We start from the raw sequence: 26,032 nt of genomic DNA on the forward strand, positions 1-26,032 counted from the left end.
GGTCATCACCTTTCTCAGCAGAGGCTGATCCTCCTCTTGTGGGCACAGGCGCTGTTGCCTGTCGGTCAGGCCGAGAGTCTAGTTCTGACGCCGAGGAGTTAGCTAACCCACCAGGGGCGGTGGTAGGGCTCTCTTCAAGGCAAGCTTCCCCTTCAGGGAACATATCTTTGCGAGAGAAGATTGCCTCTTTACATCGGCAATCTTCTTACACATTTGGTTCTCCTCTAGGGGTGGAACGAGAACCTTGTTATAAGCGTAGTTCTCCTTCGGGTGAACTCTCCTTCCCCGCGGAGGAATTATCTGTAGACCTTGATCAGTCTCCCCCTCGGGCGCAGTCTGTTGAACGTTCCTTTCCGGAGGTTTGTACAGTGGAGGGGTGGGTAATCCCTCTCCACCCTGGACGTTTTCCTCCTTGGACGTTTTCCCCCTCGGACGTTTTCCCCCTCGGACGTTTTCCTCCTCGGGCTGTGAGGAGACATCTTTTTGAACCTGCTGGTTCTCCTCACGTTGACCCTTCGGGGTCTCGTGACGATCACCCTTTGGGCTGGCGTGATCGTGAGCCTTCGTGCTCTCGTCATGTTGATCCTGCGGGTTCTCATGACAGCAGGAGTCCTTCAGGTCTCCGTTGCGCTGAACCCTCGGCCTCTCGCGACTTGAAACCTTCGGGTTTTTGGTTACGCTGAACCCTCGAACTCTCATAACGATGGTAACATTGAACCTCTGGGTTCTCGTACTATCAGTCACGCTGACCCTATGGGTTCTCGTACCGTCAGTCACGCTGACCCTTTGGGTTCTTGTATCGTCAGTCACGCTGACCCTTTGGGTTCTCGTACCGTCAGTCACGCTGACCCTTTGGGTTCTCGTACCGTCAGTCACGCAGACCCTTTGGGTTCTCGTACCATCGGTCACGCTGACCCTTCGGGGTCTCGGGACAGAGGAACCTCGGTTCCTCGTTACGTTGACCATTCGGAGTCTCGTAACCTGAGTTTCGCTGAACTCTTGGGTTCTTGTAACTTTAGTCACGCTAACACTTCGGTGTTTCATGACTGGGAAACTTCGGTTTCTTGTTGCGCTGACTCTTCGGGGTCTCGCATCACAGGCTACGTTGGGCCTTTGGTCCTTCGTACCCTTAGTCACGTTTACCCTCCGGGGTCTCGTGACAGAGAAACTTCGGTTTCTCGTTTCATTGATCCTTCGGGTTCGCGCAACACAGTTCATGCTGAACTTTCGGGGTTCTCGTGACCATAGTCATACTTTTTATGACAGTGTCTTCAAACTCTCGTTATGTTGATCGTTCGTGCTCACACAACACAAGCTATTGTGAACCTTCGGGTGAGCGTAGCAGTGAGTTCTCTCACCAACCTGAGAGCTCTCGCGTGCCCGACCAAGTTGGCTCGCACGGCCAAGTTGGCGTGCACGACCAGAACGGCACGCACGACCAGAACGGCACGCACGACCAATTTGGCGCGCACGACCAACTTATTGCACTCAAACAAAATGGCTAACATGGCGCGCGGGTTCATCCCATGCCATGCCATATGCGCGAACATTCTGTTGCTCGCCATGCGCATGAACAACCTGTTGCGCGCAAACAACCTACTGCACGCCATGTGTGCGAACATCCTTATGCGTGCCACGAGCGCAAAAAAGGTGCGCGCAATCAGGAAGGGCGAGCACTAGAGCACCCTTCCGCCCACCAAGAATTCGGTGCGCAATCATCTTGGCACTCACAATCAGTCTCAAAAGCCTCTTAGGCCTCAACAGAGACAACAGTCGCCTGCGCGACCTAGCCCAGATCCTATCCCTAACGGTAGGCCTGTGCCGATCTTGCCTGTAGGGAAGCCTCCCTCAGACAAGATGGTTAGGAAACCTGCCCAGGTTCCTAAACCCAGGAAGCAGTCCCTTTCTAAGGACCTCGTCCTTAGTTCCTCGGGAGCCCGTGACCCCCCGTGGCTTAGCGCCTTATTCAATGTAATGCGCCAAGCCATGAAAGGAGTCTTTCCCCACTCCCAGTCCTTAGGTGACATACCTAGGATCCCTTTATCACCTTCTCTCATCCCAGGGTCCTCTCCTCCTTCCGATCCTAGGAGGAGTTCGGAAGATTCCGCACATGCTGGTCCTTCTGGCAAGGGGAGATGGTCATCCCATCGCAAAAGACCTCTGGAGGAGATTAGGCAAGAACCTCAGGGTAGCCCCCTGCAGTTCAAGACACCACAGGCCAGACCAAAGGGGAAAAGGAAGAGGATTCATCCTTCGCCCCCAAGGAGGACGGGGTTACTTCCTATGGAGACTCCTTCCGTCCCTCACCATATGGCAATGGACTTGCATTCCACCCGTAAGCCGACAGAGCCCTCTAGGCCTTTGGGGACAGAGGACCTCCGGCCTCGTGGAAGGGAACCGAAAGGATTTGTTCACCATCCCCAAATCCTTGGCCAGGCTTCCTTCCTCACTGCCTCCCAGGCAGCTGGAAGCTAGCACCTCCTCGGCTGTCTCCCTATTCCCAGTCTATCCAGTTGACGACTTCGACTCACTCCAAGCTCCTATGTATGAGAGCTTGGGCATGGAAGGGCAGAGCGATCCCAAGGACAACGCTATGCCAGAAGCCGCTAGCAATAAGCTTACGGAGGATGAGAGGAAGGAGTTGGAACATGCCTTCTGGCAGGTCCTAGCCTGTATCCGTTCCATCAATCGGCAGCCCCACTAGATGGATTAGAAATGGTCCTTGACCAGTTCTACGGCACTCAGAGGACCAGTGCAGCTATGCTCTGATCAAAGGGGTTGAAGAGTGCCAAACAGAAGGCAGTGTCCCAGGCAACTGGGTCCACCAACTCTCTCCGCTCCAGCTCGTCCTCCAAGCGCCTACCTCCTCGGCATGTGTTTCAGAGGAGGAACTATAAGATCCCTGGGGGAATCTCTTCCAATGCTGCCCCTCGATCACTCTATAGAGGCACTCTCGAAGGCTACACCCTTCGAGAAACTTACAGGACTTCCAGTCTTCTTTTCGGCCTCTTGAAATCCTGAACCAGGAGAAGGTGGTGAAGTACGCCATGCAGGCTACTTCGTGGCTGGACTTCTGGTTAGGATCCTTAGGACAACTGATGTGGTCTAAGGACCTGTCTCAGGAGTTCTCCAGGAAGTCTTTGGAGACTTTCCTATTGTCTGGCACTCGGGCCATAGAGTTCCTCTCCCATCAGGTAGTGAACCTTTGGGCCAACACTATCCTGAAGAGGAGAGATGCCGTCATAGGCAAGTTCCATAGACATCTCCCTCAGGCCGAAGTATCAAGACTGAGAAATGCTCCTTTCGAGGGCATTTCCTTGTTTCATCCCGAGGATGTCGAGCAGGTGGCAGAGAGTTGGAGGAAGTCCAGCCAGGACTCCCTCATCCAAAAGCTCTTAACACCTAGACCTTACCCCTCTCAGCCACAGTGGAAGGCACAGCAAACCCACGACCGAAAAGGGCTAGAGACCCAAAACAGCATGGTAAAAAGGGTGCGAAGCAGGCCTTTCACAGCAAAAAGTCCTTTCGTGGAGGAAAGAGTAAGAAGGGATGCGGCCGAGGCCGGTCCCAATAAGACAGGTAATCCTCCCATTTGCCCACCTGTGGGAGGATGCCTGCAAAGCCGCTGGTAGAGGTGGCTTCACCACGGGGCAGAACCCTGGACGGTCGAGTTGATTCGTTCAGGGTATCATATCCCGTTCACACTCTCTCTCCTTCCACTGACTCGAGTGCCGATTCCATTAAACTCCTGTGTGAAGGGATCCACAAGGGAGTTTGCCCTCAGGGCAGAAGTCCAGTCCATGTTGGAGAGGGACGCTCTCCAGGAGGTTCTCGACGGATCCCCTGGCTTTTACAGTCGACTCTTTCTTGTGAAAAAGGCGTCTGGAGACTGGAGACCAGTTATCGACTTCTCAGCCCTGAACAGGTTTGTCGAACAGACACCTTTCAGGATGGAGACGGCCGACACAGTCAGAGAAGCGATAAGATTTTAGGACTTCATGTGCAATTTAGATCTAAAGGACGCATATTTCCAGATCCCAATTCACCTGTCTTCCAGGAAATATATGAGATTCGTATTCAATCGGAAGCATTACCAGCTCAGGGTACTGTGTTTCGGTCTTTCCACAGCATCCCAGGTATTCACGAGAGTATTCGCCCTAGTATCATCTTGGGCTCATAGAGTCGGCATCCGTCTCCTAAGATACTTGGACGACTGGCTGATTCTAGCAGACTCGGAGGTGACCCTTCTCCGCCACGGAGACAAACTTCTAAGGTTTTGCCAGGATCTGGGGATTGTGGTAAACCTCGAGAAGTCTCACCTGCTCCCCTCTCAAGAACTGGTATACCTAGGCATACGATTAGAAACCCTAAGGCACAACGTTTCGGTCAGACGAAAGGATCCAGAGATTGAGGGAGATAGCACAGATCTTCCTCAGTCGGGAAGAGCTCCCGGCGCAGTATTGGCTTCGCCTTCTCGGTCACCTCTCTTCCCTGGCCCGACTGGTCCCCAACAGTCGCCTCAGGATGAGATCCCTCCAGTGGCGACTAAAATCCCAGTGGAACCAACACTCCGATTCCCGGGATCACCTAGTCCGCATAGGGCTAGAGGAACAGTCGAACCTCAGGTGGTGGCTGGCGGAGCCGAACCTCTGCAAAGGGGTCGATCTTCTCGTCTCTACCCCGGAATTGATGCTTTTTTTCGGACGCATCAAAAGAATAGTGCGGGGCTCACGTGCTGCACTATTACATCTCCGGCCAATGGTCCAAATCAGAAAGGTCTTGGAGATGAGGGCAACCTTTCTGGCGCTCAAAAAGTTCCACTAGGTCCTGGCGGGGCACTCCGTGGTGTTGATGAGCGACAACACCACGGTAGTAGCTTATCTAAGCAAATAGGGTGGTACCTTTTCGCAGCAGCTGTACCATCTTAGAGTAGAGATACTCAGATGGGCAGAAGACAACTCGGTGACACTATCAGCTCGCTTCATTCCAGGCAAGCGGAATGTGCTAGCAGACAAGCTGAGCAGAGCAACTCAGATAGTTGGCACCGAGTGGTCTTTGAATCCTCTGATAGCCAACAAAGTCCTGATTTTGTGGGGTTCCCTGACTGTGGATCTGTTCACAACTGCCCTGAATTTCAGGCTTCCGTTGTACTGCTTCCCAGTTCCGGATCCCCAAGCTCTTTGGCAAGATGCTTTCCAATAACGGTGGATAAACCTGTACGCTTACGCGTTTCCCCTGTTCTGTCTGATGAGAAAAGTCCTCAACCAGTTATGAGCAAGCAACAACTGGGGTGAATGAAAAGAATGTCTGGCTCCCTTCTTTCTTTCACCTTCTCCCCCTCTGGGGAAACAGCTCCGCAAGACCGAAGCATAGCTGACCTCACCCCTCTGCAGGTAAGATTCATTTCCCTTGTGCATCCTGAATATGAATAAATACTTAGTTACGTCACCAATACCTCGTGAGGGAGGGTATTGGATATGTCTTAGAACTCGTGCTTATCCTCGAGTTCCTACATAAAGACAAGCCACGAGTCTCTCTCACACAAGCTTCTGCAGGCCGCTATCATTGAGTCACCTTGTTACTACTTTGATCTTATTGAGGGTAAGGTTCCTACTAATTAGAACCCCGGGTCATGACCAAGTCCAGTTGGTAGAACTTCCTCCCACCTAAGAGTAAGTCACCCTATAAATAGCGAAGGTTTGTATCTGTGTCGGAACAAATAACAAATTTGGAAATAATTTGTATTATTCGTAACATACAAACATGGAGCTATTTATACAAATTGGCCCGCCACCCTGTCCCCCTAGAAGTCCTGCCAGAAAGCAAAAGTGGTTACTCAACCGACAGGTGTGAGTGAGCGGGGTAGCCAGTCTACCCCAACCTCCTCCCGCTAACTAACGGATGGTGTAATTATCCCTCACTAAAATTGTCTTGGCTGGTTTTCAGCGTTGACGAAAGTAATACCCTATAAATAGCTCCAGGTTCGTATGTTAGGAAAAATACAAATAATTTCCAAATCTATTATTTTAAGTAAATTCAAATACTTTTGAAACTCTTAAACTTATGATTGTCAATCCATTGATACAATTGAATAGGTAACATGGTTTTTTTGTTTTTTTTTAAAGGTCCTTGTCGATAGTCATGAAATAATAAATATCATGTTCAATTCTGTTATAAGATCATAAGAAATAAATTCTGGAACTTTTCACAATTTCTTGTTTTACTTTATCTCAGGTGCATCTTGGGCAATGGACTATGAAAGACTGAAAATTGAAGGTTTATAATTTTTCAACTCATCAATGAGAGCATAGACAAAAAACAGTTATCTACATTAGCTGGAATTTTAAAGGTAAGGTTAATAAAGAGCATTGTTTGTTAGATTTCATTTATGTTGTCTTGTTTAATTTGATTAGCCCTTTTATGGATTATGATTATAGATTGTCAATTGATTGCATTAGGACAGGTACATTTTTGGATTGTCTAAGATTTAATTTGAATAATTTGATTCATGATTAATTATCCCAATGCAGAATTTTCTTGTAGTAGATTACAGTGGGATTGTCTTCTGTCTGTACTACAATGGATATTGTTGCAGTAGTTTGACTAATTATAGATTTTACCTAATGAAAGTAGTTGAGGGTTTTAAGATTACTGTACTAATAAATTAGGGTAAGATTAGATTGTCAATATATCAGTATAATTTTTCATTTCCAATGTATGTTCCTAAACAAATACAAACCCTCGTCCTCAATAGGAACATGATTTCAGGTTCGCTGGAACTTGGCTGTTAAGATTTATGATGAGTTGTCAATAGTAACTGGTGTGTGGCGAGGAAGTCCCATTGCGTTTTCCTATTCGTGTGCTCGCCTTTTCTAGAGCACCCATTGCTACACGCACGCTCCTACACACTCGTCCTCAGTCCTTGCTATGCACTACTGGGTACATGAGCTATTTTCTTTAGATTCATTTGTTTGCTTGCACTGTAACAACTAGCGCACTTCTATTGAATTATGTTCTCCTATGCGCATGTTTTCTTCTATTGCACTATATGGAGACTGAGCATTCAGTGCACTCTTTAGTTTAAACACACAAAACTTTTCATGCTCACTCACATGTGGATAAGGATTCATCATTACAGGTGGGCTCATCTAGTCTCGTCTACCTACTCATGATTGCTGTCTTCATTATCGAATGCCCGTATGATCCATATTGCTCACCTGTTTGCGACCACCCAACATGCAGGCACTCCCATAGCAGTGAGAGGTCACCAGCATGTACCCAAATGTACATGCAAGCTTTGATAGAGGCGAGATTCTCAGAGAAGGATATCATGCAAGGGGAGATCTTCACAAGCTAGGCATTTGGTGCAAGGACATGATCATTGTCCACTCCATGATTTTCTTCTGTTCACCTTCTCGCGTATGCATTCTACAGACTATGTTGTTGTATTTCTCCAAGGTTCCTTCCAACAGAATAGCATGAGCCCTTAAGCTGTACAGGGAATAGATCACCCAAAGAAGCTCTTCTACACTAAGAAACTAGAGTAATAGCAATGACATTGAGGAAGACTTCAGATCTTATAACCACCAACAAAGGTACCACATCTGCAGAGGCAGAGAACCTGGAGACAGAGTCAACCTTTGTCAAGACCTTTGCCTGGATCATAAAGATAAACATCTTTGGTTAGGAATCAAAGAACCCTGTGAAGAGAGGGAAGACCTCTATCGAGGGGTACTTTCGTGGCCCGTAAGATTCAAACTTTTAGAGCTTTCCTAGTCAGAACTTGCCGAAGAGGTAATCTAAGAGCAAATACGTCGTACAGAATCTTGCCCCCAACCCTCTCCCATCTGTGTAGCTTTTATGTTCTTGAAGGATTGAGCCCTTCCCCTTCCAGTTGACGTGGGGATGATGACACTTATCCCTGGTATCTCAGTGGAGTGATTGGACACCTAGAGCCCAATATTCTCTTTGCTCGAGTTTGCTACAGTGGCACCCCTCTCATTGGTCGGTCGACAAGCAACTTCGTGGTTTGACCATTGGTCCAGTGCAATATTATACTTTTCTTCTCAAAACTTAAGTAACTCTTAGAAAATGAGGAATTTTCCAGATCCGTTCATGTGCTTAGCCAAAACTGATACTTTTTTGGCACACCAGTCCCACAACCAGTGTACCAACAAGGGATTTAAATGCCGAGTAATACTTATATGAATGCAAGTCGTCGTACTTTAATGAGTTTTTTTTTTTCTTAGCCTCTTACAAGTAAGTTAGAGAGCTTTATTGGGCTCTACTTTCACATTGCTCATACTAAACGTGGGGACAGGTCCCATTCCCCTTCATCATTGACCTTCTACCTAAAACTCAGAATCCATCTCTTCTTGATACCTGGATTCCTTCTTCTCAGATCTCGCGTCATAGAGATGCAACTATGATCTTGATCAGCTACTTCTGGGCTTTGTAATGAGTTCTTACTGCTACCTTAAAATAATACAGGGTGTTTACAGTAAAGTTTGAGTTTAATGAAAGATTGAAAAAAGCAAATAGGACAATGGCTAGGTTAAGCAAATTGTGGAAATCTAATGGCCTGAAATTATATATAAAATTCAGGCTATCTATCAGTTTAGTGAGATTAGTATTAGTCTATGGACATGAGTCGTGGTATGACAATGAAACAATATTATTATTATTATTATTATTATTATTATTATTATTATTATTATTATTATTATTATTATTTTGTTCCGTAACTGAAATACAAACCACGCTATTTACATGGGGTAATTACTTCGGCGTAGGTGAACGACAAGCCATAAAAGTTTTAATGAAGGTTTCCTACCCCACCGCTAGTTAGCGGGGGGGGGGGGGGGGGGGGTAGGGAGGGGTAGCTAGGCACCCCTCCCCCTCACACACACCGGAGAATACTCCACTTTACTTGTGGGTTGGATAGCAATCGGAAGTCTCCGCTCCTATCCTCACTTGACGGCCATTATTGTTTTGTCTTTTAACTTACCTTTTCTTATACTTAATATATTTAAACATTATTGATGTTTATATATATTTTTGTGTATAGAAAATAGTAAGTTTCCTTTGCTTTCGGTGTTGTGCGGTGTGTGTTGTGTACGTCTACGAGAGTGATCGCCGGCTTTGCAGGCCACCACGATCTTTTCTTGATCACGGCCTTTCACTCCTAGGCCACCATGGTTGCCTTCGTGGAGACCGGCCCTTCTCTTGAGGTCTTTCACCTCTTACTCTGTACTACGCCTACGATAGCTTCTCAGGACCGAGTCGCTATTTCGTTTTATTTGTCTCAATTATTTTTATGAATATAATTGTGTTTTAACTTTTCAGCTCAGGGCTCACGTCCCTTCGGGGGTCGGTGATCCTTGGTACATTCAAAGTCAGTTGTATAATTATAATGTTATAATTCTGTTTTGTTAACTTTCGTCCCCCCCCCCCCCCTCACCTGGGCATGCCGGGTGGGGGAGGGGGGCGCATACCTTCGTTCGTTCTTATGTTCTTTCCCTCGAGGGTTCTCTTCGGAGTTCCACCCGGGGGAATTTCTGTTAAATAATTATTCTGTTTTATTTTCCAGTTTACATTGCTGTTTCTTCGTGCCTGTTGAGTGCGCCTTCGAAGCAGAGCTGTCCTGTTTATCCTGGGGAGTCGGCTTCGCCGCCGTCTCTCAAGGCATTCATCAGGGGCGTTCCCTTCTCTTAGAAGTTCCCCGTGACTACTGCCAACTGTTCATTGCATCCTAGAACGATAAGGAGGTTCGCCTCCAGGGTAGTTAGTTAACTTCCCTTTTTTACTTTTCCCTGGTCCTTAGGCAGTTATGCACTTGGGGCTGAGCGGCCGCCCTTGTGACTTGCTCAAGGGGCTGAGCGGTTGCAAGGCTAGACCTTGGTACTAGCGACTATGCTCTCGGGGCTGAGCGGTCGCTTCTGTAGCTACGCTCAAGGGACTGAGCAGCTGCAGGATCAGTCTGGCCCTCTCTCGTTCGCGAGGGAGGCCGCACTAAGGACTCCTCCTCGGAGGATTGCTCTTTTTGTCTCTTCTACGAAGTGTCCCCTCCCGTTCGCGTGAGAGGACACTCGCAGAGACTCCTCTTCGGAGGATTGTTCCTGTTTACGTCAGCTGATCTCACGGCCTTTCGGGGCTCCATCACCAGTCTCTTCTACGAAGTGCTCACCTCTCTCGTTCGCGAGAGGGGCCACTCATAGAGACTCCTCTTCGGAGGATTGTTCCTGTCGTCAACAGCTTGCTGTTCAGTCACTAGCACTTCGGTGTTTAGTGACAGGGAAACTTCGGTTTCTCTTTTTCCCTGACCCTTCGGGGTCTCGGAGCTTTAGTTACGCAGTTCCCTCGGGCTTTCGTAACTTTAGTCACTTCTACACCTCGGTGATTAGTGACGGAGAAACTTCGATTTCTCGTTGTGTTGACCCTTATCCCTCCGGGCCTCGCTACTCAGGCTACGTTAGACCCTTGTTCTCTCGTCCCTCAGTGTACCTGTTGCCTGCTGTATCCGTTCCTGTCTGCAGACGCGCCTTTGGCACCCACGCCCCCGTTATCTAACGGGCTCCTCCCTTCGGGGCAGGAGAGACTTTCTCACACCTTGAGTAAGTCCCGTAAGTTCCAGGTATCTCCTGCGCGCCAACGTTCCCTTACGCGCTAGCGCTTGACTGCTGTTCCTGCTGTTCCTGAGACTGCCTTCAGAGACACCCTGTTCCAGTGTTTAGTTAGGCTGCTACCAACGTTCCCTGAGCATTTGCACACATCGTTGGGGTTCCTGAGATAGCGCACTGGCGCTCACCAGCGGTTTAGCCTACGGTGTATCTAATCTCTTCTACGAAGGACACCTCTCCCGTTCGCGGGGAAGGTACCTCACAGAGACCACTCCTCTGAGTATTTAGCAGTCCCTCAGTTGATCGTCGGCACTGAAGTAGACCTCCTGGTCCTCTTCAGGGGATGCCTCCCTTTTAGGGACACATTCCAGTTCTACGAGTTAGCCAATCCTTCAACCATTTCCGACAATCTTCAGTCGCACAGGGGCCTACGATCTTTACTCGTGCATAAGCGCTGAAGACCGCCTGTCGTTAGCCGACGATCTTCTGATACGCGCTAACGCGTAAGCGTTGATGATCGCCCGCGCACGGGATGGTCTCCCGCGCGCGAACTCGCGATCGTCAAGGATCGTTAGCCGACGATCTTCTGTAGATTGCCCGCGCGCGATTTTCAAGGCCCTTCCGCTCGCGGTTTTTCCATGCACGATCATCGAAGATCATTAACCCGGCAACAGTCGTTAGCCGGCGATCTTCGGATCCAGTGCTAGGCGCGCAAGCGCTGATAATGTTCTTAGTGCGCGTAAGCGCCGAGGATTGGTCTGTGCGCGGGATGGTTTCCTGCGCGCGACAACGAGGCCGTCCGCTCGCAGTTCTCCGCACACGATCATCGACGGCCGTTAGCCGGCGATCTTCAGATCCGGCGCTAAGCGCGCAAGGGCCGACAATCTTCTTAGTACGCATAAGCTCCGATGATCTTTCTGTACGCGGGATGGTTTCCCGCGCACGGCAACGAAGCCATCCTCGCACTGTTCTCTGCACGCGATCATCGACGGCCGTTAGCCGCCGATCTTCGGATTCGGCGCTCGCCGACGATCTTCACAGTTCGCGTAAGCGCCAAAGATCGTTCCGTTCGCGGGATGGTTTCCCGCGCGCGACCATTGAGGCTCACGCAATCATCGCACGGATTGTCCGCTCGCGATCGTTGTAAATCATCCGCGCGCGGGCACCGAGGTTTTCCCGCTCGTGATCGCCGACTATCTTCTCTCGCGTGTGAGCGCCGACAATCTTCGCTTATGCGTGAGCGTCGAAGATCGTCCATGCTCGCGCGAATTGCCGACGATCGTCTTACATAGTTGGAGATCATACGCACGCGGGGACCATGGTTTCCCGCTCACTGTCTCCTACGTCTTCTCTCGCGCTAGCGCCGACGATCTTCGTACTCGCGTAAGCGCCGAAGATCATCAGCGTTATTCTTCTGCGCGTGGAATGGTTTCCCACACACAATCGCCAACGCCGCTAACACCGGCAATCTTTTTTTCGCCGTGGGATGGTTTCCCTTGCTATCGCCCACAATCTTTCACACGCAAGCGCCAGCGAACTTCATACGCGCGGAAGCGCGGGGATCGTTCACGCGGACGCCGATACGCCCACGCTCACGCGGGCATGCGGGCGCGGTTATACTGCTACACATGCTTTATTCATGCGCTACCCAGATCTGTGCTTTTCGGGCGATCGTCAGCGTGATCGGCGCACCGTTCTCCAACGCGACCGCGCCGTTTACATCAGGGCTTATGGCGGTCAGGCCACCTCCGCGTTTCCCTCCCCCGCAGCGCAGAGCAGAGCCCTCTCCGGAGGGGGGGAGGTTTCTGGAGAGGTCAAAGGTCTCTTCTCCCTTCATTGTAGGTTCTCTACGGGCGAACCCTCATGTGTCATCTTCCCCAGAGGATCGAACGATTCTCTTCCCTCCGAGGGACTCCCTCTCAGCGCGAGGGTTGTTCGGCAGAGCGCTCAAGCAGGCGATGAGCCTGTGCCTTCTGACTGGGGTCACTAATCAGTAGCAGCTTCCTCTCCCCCTGAAGGGGGTGAGAGGAATCCCTGGCATGGTATCTCCCCCAAGGACTATCCTGTCCCTTCGCGAGTCCTTACGCAGGCGATGAGCCCTCCTCAGACTTCATCTCCCCTCACCTGCGGATGATCATTACCCATCCCCTGGAGGGTCGTAAGACCCGGTCCTCTCTCCCTTCACTCCATAGGGAGAATCCCCGCCTCTTCCTGAGGGTCCTATCGTGCGGAGGGGGCGAAGCCTTACATCCTTCATCGCTGGGGTCTTGTTTCCCTCCTAGAAGGGATCCTAAGGCCCTGTCTTCTGCAAGGATCCGACAGGGTCCAGTTGGACCCTTGGGGCATGTCTGCGAGTCTCCCCAGGAAGAGCCTCCGGGGATGGGAGACCTCGCGGCCAGTCCATCAGGAGGAGGAGCTCCAGGGGTCGGAACTTGCGTTCTGGCAGGTCCTGGCCCTCAGGAGAAACCTCAAGGGGATCCCAGATTCAGAAATTCCTCTTCGGTAAGGGAAGGATACGGTCCTGGACCAAGTTCTACTCACCCAAGGACTCCCTTACGCCAGTGCAGCTTGCCATGATCTCAGGTAGTGGAGAGGGCCAGAGACTAGGCCAAGGGCCAGCTCTCCTAGCTTGTCTCCTTCAACAGTCCCGGTTTTTATCGAGCCCCTCCCTCCTCCCTGGGTAGGGATCGGTGAGGGGACGGGCCCTCCGGGTGGAAGTCCAGTCCATGTTGGAGATACGCTCCCTCCAAGAGGTGGCCAACGGGTTCCGAGGCCTCCTTAATCGTCTCCTTCCCTTCTCGACTCTGTACAGGGTTGTCAAACAGTCTCCGTTCAGCATAGCGACAGCAGACCCAGTCAGCTTTGCGGTGAGACCACAAGACTTCATGTGTAGACTGGTCCGGTAGGACTCGTACTTCCAGTCCCAATTCACCCATCTTCAAGGAAGTACTTTGGAGTCTGCCTGAAAGGCAGATATACCAGTTCAAGGGCTGTGCTTCGGCCACTCCACAGCACCTCAACAGTTCTCCGATACTTCCACTTGGATCTCTTCACGGGCTCTCAGGATCGGCATCCGGCCACTCCGTTTCCTGGGTGACTGGCCGATCCTGGCAGACTCGAAGGCAACCCTTCTTCGTCATCGGGACAAGCTCCTCGGATTTTACCAAGTTCTAAAGATCAAGGTGGTCCTTAAGGATTCCTCCCCGCAGCCCTCTCAGAGTCTGGTATACCGAGCCTGGTCTTAGGCTCCTATCTCCCGAAGCCTTCCCTTCAGACAACAGGGTACCAAGGCAGAGGAAGGTCGCGAGACCTTTCCTCACACGAGAAGACCCTCTAACCCAAGGTTGTTACGTCTCTCCTCCCTGGCCCGTCTGGTTTCCACAGTCACCCCAGGATGAGTTCTCTCCAGTGGCGACTCGGGGCGCGGAGGAGTCGAGGGCACGTCTCCCCAGACGCCGAGACCCCTAGGGGACAACCGGTACAGACGGACCCATAGGGGTGGGAAGCAGACGAGGGCCTACAATAGGGAGTGGTCCTTCTCGTCCTTCCCCCAAACTTGATGCTGTCTTCGGACACGTCAAAGAAAAGGGGGGGGGGGGGGGCACGTTCTGATCCACGGGTCCTCAGGCCGGTGGTCAGAACAGGAAGAGTCTTCTCTAGTCCTACTAGAGATGGAAACCGTGTTTCTGACACTTCAGTAGCTCCACCTAGCCTGGCGGACTACTCTGTGGTTATGAGGATCAACAACACCACAGTGATGGTTTTCTGGCCCAGACAAGGAGGTACTTTTCAGTACAACCATCCCATCCAGCGGTAGAGATACCGGGATGGTCCGAGTCCCCCTCGGTCTCCTTAGGAGCTCGCTTGATTCCAGGCAAGGAATAGGCTCGCCGACAGTCTGAGCAGTGTGTCACGGACACCACATTCCGAGTGGTCTTTGGATCCTCAAGTAGCTTACAGGTCCTGACTCTGTGGGGCTCCCTCTGTGAACCGGTTCGCTACAGCACTGAGCTGCAAGCTCCCGCTGCTCTGCTCCCCGGTCACGGATCCCAAAGCCCTCTGGTAGGATGCCTTCCAGCAACGGTGGGACACCATCGATGTGTTGCCTCCATAGCTTGCTCTAACTTCCCGCCAGGAGTCTTTCCAGCATCTCCTCAAAGAGTTTCGCAACAAGTGGCGAAAAGGAGGCCTGGACACCTGCGCAAGTCTTCCGCAGTAGTCTCCCAGGCGAGAGAGCGAGTTTCTGTGGCCGGTGTCGGGGAGAGGGCTTCCCTCCACACGATGCCGCTTCCAGCAATAGCGGAGCCCCTGGTGGGATTGCGGGATAAATGTGCCTTTCAGTTTCGACTGTGAAAGGCTATCCCTCAGCCTTAAGTCTTGCCTCCAGGCTCTAGGGACAAACATTTCCCCCCCGCTGGAACTCTTCCTTCGCATGCGAAGCCTTGTCCTCTCCTGCCCTCAGTCGAAGGTGAGACCTCTTCCTTGGGACGTGGTTTGAGTCCTTGAGTCTCTAAAGAGACCCCCTGACGAACCACTACGTAAGTCCCCAGATCACCACCTTTCTGGGTAGACAGTGTTCCTGCTACCCTATCTTCAGACAAGCGAGTCACATGGTCTCTCTTATGACTTCGCCCATTCAGGGGGTTAGGGGGAGGCAACATTCAGGTTCGTCCCTGAGGTTTGTTGCCTAGACTCAGAATCCGGGAATGCCGGACCCGCTGTTAGACTCCTTCCAGGGTTCGAGTCTCCGTCCTGTAGCAGATGACTCAGACCATCTCCTACCTTGCTGGTAGGGAGTCTGAGCTGGCATCTTCAGAGAACAGCTGCAGTTCGTCTCCAGGCTCAAGTCTCGTTCGTGGATCCTGGGTAACGATGAGAAGGGTCTCCAGGAGTACTATCTCAGCCCAGATTCGCAGGGTGCTACACCCTGCCTTGAATCCTGACCTTTCTCCGTCGCATCGTCCTAGAGCCCATGATGTCAGGGGCTTAGATACGTCCCTGCCCTTCATGGAGCATCATTCAGTGACGCAGGTCCTACAAGCGGGGATGTTGAAGCATTAGACCACCTTCTCAGCCCTTTACCTGCTAGACATGACCCACAGGAGGCTCGATACGTTTCTATCGGCCCTGTGGTGGCTTCTCAACAGCTGGTCTAAACCTCAGGCTCCTTGATGGACAAGTAGCAGAAGGTTGAGGGCATTGTTACCTGGTGTTAGTCTGCATGAATGAAAAGATCTGTCTGGCCCTTATTCTTTTCTTCATCCTCTCCTCCCACGGAAAAAGCAGCATCCTGGGTTCTCTGCACAGCTGACCTCAAACCACTGCAGGTAGACCATGCTTCCTTGTGTTCCTAGTATTAGGTGTAATACTGTCATGTCCCCATACCCTGACGAGGTGGTATTGGGAGAGTCCTAGCCTGGATTTCCTTCTGAGGGACTCCAGGGCATATACCTGGGACAAATCACTTTTCACCTTCGCACACACCTTACGTAGGCCGCGGCAGTTTCACAACCGCCAGCGAGGAGCAGGGATTCCCTATTGTCCGAGTACTTGATCGCTCGAATATGGAATCCCCGGGCAAGCCAAAGCCAGTATGGCCGGGACTTACCACCCTTCCTAAGGGTTAAGTCACCCCATGTAAATAGCGTGGTTTGTATTTCAGTTATGGAACAAATGACAAATTCGTAGATAATTTGTATTTTTCCTAACTATACAAACCTTAGCTATTTACAGTTATGTGGCCGCCAGCCCTGTCCCCAAGATAAGTCCTACCTCTAAGTAAAGTGGAGTATTCTCCGGTGTGTGTGAGTGCTAGCTACCCCTCCCTACGCCCCCCCCCCCCCCCCCCCCGCTAACTAGCGGCGGGGTAGGAAACCCTCGTTAAAACTTTCATGGCTCGTCGTTCAGCTAAGCCAAAGTAATTACTCCATGTAAATAGCTAAGGTTTGTATAGTTAGGAAAAATACAAATTATCTACGAATTTGTCATATTAATATTATTATTATTATCTGCCAAGCCACAACCCTAGTTGGAAAAGCAGAATGCTATAAGCCCAATCCTCCAACAGGGAAAATAGCCCAGTGAGGAAAGGAAAAAAAGGAAAAATAAAATATTCTGAGAATAGTAACATTAAAATAAATATCCTATATAAACTACATAAACTGAAAAAAAAAAACAAGAGGAAGAGAAATTAGATAGAATAGTGTGCCCGAGTGTACTCTCAAGCAAGAGAACTCAAATCCAAGACAGTGGAAGACCATGGTATAGAGGCTATGGCACTACCCAAGACTAGATAACAATGGTTTGATTTTGGGGTGTCCTTCTAGAAGAGTTGCTTCTTCTACCTTTAGTAAGAGGAAAGTGCCAACTGAACAATTACAGTGCAGTAACCACTTGGGTGAAGAAAAATTGTTTGGTAATCTCAATGTTATCAGGTGTATGAGGACTGAGAAGAATCTGCAAAGAATAGGCCAAACAATTCGGTGTATGTGTAGGCAAGTAAACTGTAACCAAAGAGAAGGATCCAATGTAGTACTGTCTGGTCAGTCAAAAGACACCATAACTCTCTAGTGGTAGTATCTCAACGGGCAGCTGGTGCCCTGGCCAACCTACTACCTCATATTAAACAGATTTTGTAGATTTGAGAACAAACCCCTTAGAAGAATATTTTGAGTTAAATGGCAAAACAGGATTAGAAATGAAACAAATTGAGTGCCATATATGGATGAGATCATAGTTAGGGGTAGATGGAGATGGTTTGTGCATGCTTTTTGCGCTCTCCAATCAAGATTAGTTCACCAAACTTTTAACTGAGCTCCACAAGCCACTAGAAGAGTTGGAAGACCCAGGCCTACATGGCTGAGGACTATAAAGCGTGAAGTAGATGATGATTGGAGAAGTAATGTAGTAAAAGCTCAAGATGAGATGACTGGTGAGATCTAACCAAGGCCCTTTGCATCCATGGGCGTAGGAGGAGATGATGATGATTCAGACCTGAGTCCTTTACTCATACTTCCCCACCAGCACAAACCCTTTAGAAAGTTCTAGTTGCAATCAAAGTGACTACTCTGTGAGCAAGCTAGAGGGGGAGCACTTCGTACCCCGGCCACCTGTATACACCTGGCTATAAAAGTTTTAACTGCCATATTTTACATTTTTAAACATAAGACTTACCCGGTAATTATATATATATATATATATATATATATATATATATATATATATATATATATATATATATATATATATATATATATATATATATATATATATATATATATATATATATATATATATATATATATATATATATATATATATATATATATATATATACATATATAGCTTACGTCCCTTACATCAGCTATATACATAACAACCCGGTAAGTATGTTCAAAAATTTATTTTGTAATAAAAATACCATTTTCAGTTATCTCTGTATATAGATGCCTCGGGTTTATATAGTTAGGTAAACTATGAATTATCTAAAAAATTTCCTTTTAGTTAGGATGTGTTCACTTGACCACGGAGTGTCAACAGGAAAGCATAGTTGCCAAACAGTGAGTGGTGGTGATGTTAGAAGCACGAAAGCTATAACCAAGCGCCTGAATTTAGCAATAAACAATTGCCAAAAGGTCTAGCTTAGCCCAATTGTCGTTCGATTATTCAAGTGAAGAATTTCCTTAAAAAGATTTAGGAGTTAATACTTTTCCACTTTACCAGATATATTTTCAGTTGTAATACTTACTATTATAAATGTCATGGACATGTCTAGTTTGTTATTATTTTCACTTGGGTATTTAATACATTAGAATATTTCATATTTTTTATAACTTCTTATGCAGATTTTACCGAAAAGTAGTCTTTATATTGAAGTCCACGGTAAAATGTTTGAATATAGACTGATTTATCTGTACAATTAACATCTTTTATTTATTTTTTCAGACTAGAGTCATCAAAAGAGAAGATTGTTTACAGCCTCCTGGTCAAAACTGGAAATTAAACTGCAAATATGAGATGGTGTGATGAAATATTCCTGTTGACATGAAGATAAGACAGCAAATAATCGGCGATTTATTGAAAAAAAAAAATGCCAGTGTGTTTCAGGGGAAGACAGAATAATCAAACTTTTCTATAGTATTAAGATACCATCACGATAAATATTACTGTACAGTGCTACAAATATTTTGAATCAGTTGCCCCGAGTTATTGAGATTTTAGGGAGTTGTGTCTTGCAATGGTCACTCTATTTATAGCCCATACTTTCTGTAGCAATCACTAATTGAAGGTGAAGTAAAACGAGATAAGTTTTAGTAATTAAGTAATATAAATTTGTTCTCACACACATGAAAACTTTTGTTCTTTGCATAAGAGAAGATATAACTGCGCAAGCTGACACATGGCTATAAAAGCTTTTTAACTAGGTGTCAATAACCATACTGCTTGTTACCAGTATTTGCGGGAAAGCCCAAACCTTCCGGCACTCACTACTAATCCACTTTGATTTAAGCCGTGGTTGAGAGTTGACGTATCTCTTCCAGGTTGTAACTGGCATTGGTTGAAGTTGTAAACTTTTCCCCTTCTCTTTATCAGGTGTGAATCAGTGTGCGTGTGTTTGAGGAATGTATTGCATGAGTTTGTCTAAGCATGGCGGACTGCTCTTGCAGACGATAATGCGCTAAGTTAAGATAGATCCTAACTGACTTTGCCCTTCATGCCGAGGACACTCCTGTATGGCGGCCTCTCCATGTGACGAGTGTTGAGAGTGGCCTCCCTCCTAGTTGGAGCGGAATGACAGGAGGAAATAGTAGTCTGATCTCTCTCATAGCTGTTTAACCCTTGGACTCTCTCTCAGTTATGGCTGTTTAATCCTTGGACACACTCTCTGTTATGGCTGTTTAACCCTTGGACAACCTTTTGGGCCAGGAAGCTCTTCTCCTTTCACCTAGTGAAACAGAAGCCTTCCTCAAGTGGGGAGCATGCATCTCAGACTGCTTCTTTTGTGGCCATCCTTGGGGCTTGCAGGCTCACTTAAGGAGGTATTGGTTCATGGGACACGACAGGACAGTATTTCTGCTCATGCCCAAAACAACAGGGTTATTCAAACGACGACCAGTCCCGTGGTGGTCTTCAGAACTAACTGCACTCCACAGAGCCACAAGAAGATCTCTAACACGATTGCGTAGACGCAGAACTGATGAGAATTTAACTATGTACAAGAAATGTAGAGCACAGTTCCGTCGTGCCCTGAAAGAAGCAAGACGCCAGTCATGGATGTCTTTTGTTTCCTCCATTAACAGTAGAACACCACCATCTTCTGTGTGGAGGAAAGTAAAAAAGATAGCTGGCAAATTCACCCCCTACCCACCACCAGTGTTGAAGGTGAATGGCCAGTATGTAACTGAAGCAAATGAAGTTAGCAGTGCCCTGGCTAATCATTTTTCAAATGTATCCAGCAAGTGTGAAGGAGCCCCTGGTCACCAATATAGGAGCACTGAAGAAAAGAAAATTTTAAATTTTGCAACAAGAAGGGAAGAGTCGTATAATTCTCCTTTCACTGAAAGAGAATTTGATTCCGCACTTGCTCATTGCAACGATACAGCCCCTGGACCCGATGGAATTCCATATGCAATGATTAAACGTAAATTTTCATACAAAGCTATTTATTTTAAGCATTATTAATAGAATATGGCATGATCATAGTTACCCAAGTGTTTGGGAACTAGCCATTATTTTAGCCTTTTTAAAACCCGGTAAAGACAAGTTTTTAGCAGCAAACTATCGTCCTATTGCATTGACATCTTGTTTATGTAAAATCATGGAGAAGAGTGTCAATGCAAGGCTGATATGGTACCTTGAAAAGAAAGGTATTTTAACACCGATTCAATGTGGATTCCGAAAAATGCACTCAACGACTGATGTGTTGATACGACTTGAGTCTTCTATTTGTGAAGTCTTTGCTTCCAAACAGCACCATGTTTCAGTATTTTTTGACCTTGAAAAGGCATATGATACCACATGGAGATATGGTATTCTTAAAACCATTCATGAATTGGGATTGAGAGGAGAGCTGCCACTATTTATTCAGGCATTTCTTTCACGTAGAGTTTTTCAAGTGAGAGTTGGGGAAACTCTATCAGAGAGTAAGTGCCAGGAAGGAGTTCCTCAGGGTAATGTGCTGAGTGTAACCCTTTTTGCACTAGCAATTAATGGGATATCCTCAGCCATTCCCCAGGATGTTCTCTCAACATTATTTGTGGATGATCTCTCAATATCATTTGCTGGCACTAGAATGACAATGGTTGAGAGAAAAATCCAACTCTCTATTGATAAAATTATCCAGTGGGCTGACATGAATGGATTTAAGTTCTCGACAAGTAAAACTACCATTGTCCATTTTTGTCGTATCCGGGGAGTACATCCAGACCCGGATATATACATTAAAGGTCAACGGATACCATGTGTATCGGAAACCAAATTTTTAGGTTTGATATTTGACTGTAAACTTACATGGGTTTCTCACCTAAAAGCGCTAAAAGCTAAATGTGTTGAAGCTCTGAATATCTTTAAAGTATTGTCCCATACATCATGGGGGGCAGACCGCAATACTATTTTAAAATTATACAAGGCCTTGATTTTTTCCAAAATTAGTTATGGTTGTGAGGTATATTCTTCAGCCACCCCAAGCCGGTTAAAAATATTAGATTCGATACATCATGCAGGTATTAGATTGTCTACTGGAGCTTTTAAAACCTCGCCTATCCCAAGTCTCCTTGTTGATGCTGGAGAGTTACCTCTAGACCTTTACCGAATGTCTTCCATTCTTCGGTATTGGTTTAGATTGCAAAGACTCCCTAACTCTCTAGCCTTTCAGACTGCAAGCCTTGTAAGACACGCATCATACTTTGAGTTGTACCAAAAATCTCCTCAACCTTATGGCTTTCGGGTGAAACGATTATTAAATAGTCTGGATATAATTAGAAATAAGGTACTTCCATTCAAGGTATCATCAACGCCTCCATGGAAGTTACCAGAGATATCTTTTTGTAAATATTTTATTGGAGATAAGAAGAATATGTCAGACATAGAAGCCAGGTCTCTTTTTAATGAACATGTTAAAGAACATAGAGGATCAACTTTTATCTATACTGATGGCTCCAAATCTGATGCTGGCGTTGGATTTGGAGTACATAGTAATGGTTTTAATTGTAGAGGTGCATTTCCTCTGACCGCTTCCATATTTACTGCCGAACTGTATGGCATAATAACCGCTATTGAGAAAATAGCGTTGGAGAAGGAGGGTAATTTTACAATTTTTAGTGATGCAAGGAGTGTCCTTCAAGCTATGGAAGTTTTTAATTCTAATAACCCTCTAGTTTTAAAGATTTTAGAATGGCTTTTCATTATTGGACGGAGAGGTATAACAGTTCAATTTTGTTGGGTTCCAGCACATGTAGGTGTGTCCGGGAATGAGAAGGCAGATTCACTGGCTAAGGAGGCTGCATCTGAGTTGCTGCCAAGAAGGTATCCCATTCCCTGTAATGATTTCTTACCTGACATCAAGAAATTGGTTTGCAATAAATGGCAACAGCAACGGGATAGTCAAGATGGCAATAAAATGAGGGAAGTAACAAATGACATATCTCCTTGGAGGTATAATATGATGCCCCGAAAATGGGAGACGTCTCTTTGTCGTCTCCGTATTGGTCACACTCGGTTGACACATGAGTTTCTGCTGAAGGGCCAACACCAACCGTATTGTGACAACTGTTTAGTACCTCTAACAGTAAGGCATTTGTTGACCGAATGCCCCAATTACAACATCTTGCGGAATAGATATTTGTTTGAGGCTTGAGGTGAGGGTGGCAGGTTCATCCTTGCCAAGATTCTTGGAAATGATGTGTCCTACCATGCAAGTGGCATTTTTAGATTTCTTTCAGAAGCAGGTCTTCTGAAAAATATTTAACTTTTATGACATTCAATATTTATGATTTTAATTGAATACTCTTTAATTTTTTATTTTATTTCATTTTTTACTTTTGTATACATAAATTAAATGTTACCGGCGTCAATGACCTTAGATGTCAGGATGCCTGAAAACTTTAAATCATTCATTCATTCTGGTCTTGCCAGGGTTGACTTTGGTACTTCCCTTTTCAGAGCCAACAGAAAGGAATCCCTTCTGCTCAATCACGTGCACCCGGAATCTTCATCTTCCACAGCAGATGCTCTCCCACTTGAGGATCTGCTGGGTAGTGTTCATGAGTACTCTCCCTCAGCAAGCTCTCCCCTAGGGCGAGACTGCTCTACCCGCATCCTTCTGAGCTTGTTTAAAGGTTTAAAGGCCGCTCATGAATGGCAGAGGCAAGGGACAGTGACATTACCCTATCAAGCAAGACAATCCCCTAGAGACTGACCATATATATACATATGATCAATGCCCAAGCCCCCCTCCACCCAAGCTAGGACCAAGGAGGGCAAGGCAATGGCTGCTGATGACTCAGCATGTAGACCTATAGGTTCCCCCAAACCCCCCATCCTTAGCTCACAAGAATGGTAAGGTTATAGTGACCAAAGAAACTAACGTGTTTGAGCGGAACTCGAATCCCAGTCTGGGGTTCACCCGTCAGGGATGTTACCACATCGGCCACCACAACCCTAAGGTCCAAGGATTATTCATCAAGGTGGTTGAATTTCTGACTCGGAGGCCAAAAAGCTCCAATTGTAAAACTGAGACGAACATTTGTAGGATGGGAGTTGTCAGAACTGAACTTGCTTGAAACCCTCTTCACATTCCATTTCATCAACAGCTACTGAAGGACACGAAGGGCAGTTTTTCTTCCCTCCTGAGGCCTCACAGTGACGAGGTAAGCCCGGCGGTGAAATGGCAAGTAAGATTGACGTGGTGAGTGTTGTGAGAGCATGGGGAGGCATTGCTGGAACAGTAACATTCCTACCCTTTAGGAGCCTTCAGCATGACACCCTTGCTAGTATGAAAGGCCATCTAATTCTGGGAATCCAGCTACCCAGGTAGCTCAAAAGCGGCGGCAAGATTTGTCGCCAGGGCATTTTAGCTGGATCTAACCTTGCCAGAGCCGACAGGTGATTGTGTTTGAGATTCTTCTGCAACCTAGTGTGCAGCTTTTCTTGCCACGAAGGTCTTGAGACTCCACTAGTCTCCCGTGAGCCCAGACAACTGTGTTGGCACAACAGGTGACATTACCATCCAGCTCACTTGGTTGGGTTGAGGGAGCAGCACAGCACCTTACCCCCTCTCAACATAACCCGTGTCTCGCTCACGCTCACACTACTGCACTATAAGCCCTGGCTCAGGGGGGTTGTCTGTACATTTCTCTTTTACAGCTACGCTATGCATTTTCCTTTTACAGATGATTGGAACATACAAAAAAAAAGTTGGGTAGAAGTTTTGCACTTGGTATGATTTTTCCATAGAGCTCAATATGCAATCATAGTTCAGCGCTATTAGGCTGAAATGCTAGTATTCAGATTTGACAGAATAACAAATCAGGGAACAGTCTTAGAGTGAATAGGTTAAAACAGTCATAGTCAAATCCTGGACATTGAAAAACCTATACCTAGACCGGGAAAGTAACATCATATCCCGATTTTTTTTTTTTTTTTTTATGAATTAAAGCCCCCAAATGGGTTTAGTTAAAATTGGTTTTTGGGTTAGGGGAAAATTGGTTTTTGGGTTAGGGGGAAAATTGGGTAATATTTACCCCATTCACTACTGAAATCAAAGATTGGAAATTTTTTTTGATGAAAGGACCTCAGAAGGATGTTTTTCACACTGTTTAGCCTCTTCAATGAATAATAGTATCTAGGGAGGCTTTCAAATTTGTTGTGGTTTTCAAACAAGGAAATTTTGTCAAAGAATCCCTCCAAAATGCATTTTTTTTTTTAATTCTGCAAGTGACATTGAAGTATATTATTGATGTGTTGGCTATGTATTATCATTATAAATAAATATAACTTTTCACTCTAAAGACTCTTCCCTAGTTGGTTATGTTTAATCTGAGTACTAGCATTTCAGCCTAACAGTGCTGAACTATAATTGCAAATGAGCTCTTTAGAAAAATGTGCTAGTGCAAAAGTTCTACCCAACTCTAATGTTCCCATCATATGTAAAAGGAAATGCATAGTTTACTTTTAAAAGGCAAATGTACACACACCCCTTAGAGCATATACTATATGACGTCTTAACCGAGTTTAATTCTCCCCTGCCATTAGATCAAGCACTGTCTGGACCACAATGGAGAAGGGTGCTTTACAAAAGATCCTCAATGAGTCTCCAGACTCTTTCTTGTTGAGATGGCATTTAGAGGCTAGAGACCAGTCATAGATCTGTAGGTCTTGTATGAGATTGACTTACAGACTCCATTCAATTTAGAGACCGCTGCCACGGTCAGACAGGCAGTAAGAAGGGTAACTTGATGATCAAATTGGAACTAAAAGATGCATACTTCCAGGTCCCCATCCATCATATTTCAATGAAGCTGCTCTTAATCATATTGCACAACAAGATATACATGTTCAGAGTGGTGTGCTTTGGTCTGTCAACAGCCTCTCAAGTGTTCACATGTGTGTTCACTTTGGTTTTGGCCTGGGCCCACTTCAATGGCACTCATCTTCTGTTACCTAGATGATTGGCAGACTCGGTTCAGACCCTTCCCCATCAATGAGACAGATATCATGAGTTTTGCCTCGATCTTGGAATTGTAGTAAAAAAATAGAAATAATTTAAGAAGGAAAGTCTCAAGATTCAAGGAAGGGTTGCACCGTTCCTCCAGCAAAAAATTGCTGCAAGCACATCTGTGAATTTTCCTGTTGGGTCAACTGGTATCATTAAGAGTGACTGGCACTAACCAGTCACCTTCGCATACATTCACTGTAGTTGCAACTGAAGACCTCTTGGTCTCAGGGCAGGGACTCTTCTTGGAATGCTGGCGTCAATGACCTTCGATGTCAGAGAACTTCAAATCATTCATTCATTCTCCTGGAATGCTTGTTCCAGTGTGGTAAGAGCGGAATAAAAACTGAAGTTGGTGGATGTTAGACTCCGACCTTCTTCAAGGGGTAGACAACCTTTCTCCTCCTCCAGCTTTGATGCTCTTCCCCGATACATCAAAGAAAGTTAGGGGCTCATCTGGTACAGCACATCGCCTCCTGGCTGTGGTCTGAGTCAGATCAGCAATGTCACACAAAACTCCTAGAGTTGAGGGAATTCTAGCTCAGTAGCTTGGTAGTGCTGATGAGCGACAGCAAAACTGTAGATTTTTACTGTATCTCTGGAAGGATAAACTTGCTCAGTTTCGGCGGTAAAAGTCTATCATTAGGCCTTGAGCCAGATATATAGACTGGAAGGAGTTGATATTTACTCTTCAGTAGAATTG

The 26,032-nt window shown here is 46.8% G+C and overlaps 1 long non-coding RNA gene across 1 annotated transcript in view; it reads left to right on the forward strand.

Annotated features, from left to right (window-relative positions):
- LOC137654370 (uncharacterized) overlaps nt 1-18,749 on the forward strand; it is a 33,983-nt gene extending 15,234 nt beyond the window's left edge. The window contains exons 2-3 of the long non-coding RNA XR_011046621.1: nt 6,235-6,349; nt 18,564-18,749. This is a non-coding gene — a long non-coding RNA (uncharacterized lncRNA). The remainder of the gene's footprint in view (nt 1-6,234; nt 6,350-18,563) is intronic.
- Nucleotides 18,750-26,032: the final 7,283 nt, after the last annotated feature.

The sequence above is a fragment of the Palaemon carinicauda genome, chromosome 15 (genome assembly GCF_036898095.1).
Source record: "Palaemon carinicauda isolate YSFRI2023 chromosome 15, ASM3689809v2, whole genome shotgun sequence".
Classification (NCBI taxonomy): Eukaryota; Metazoa; Arthropoda; class Malacostraca; order Decapoda; family Palaemonidae; genus Palaemon; species Palaemon carinicauda.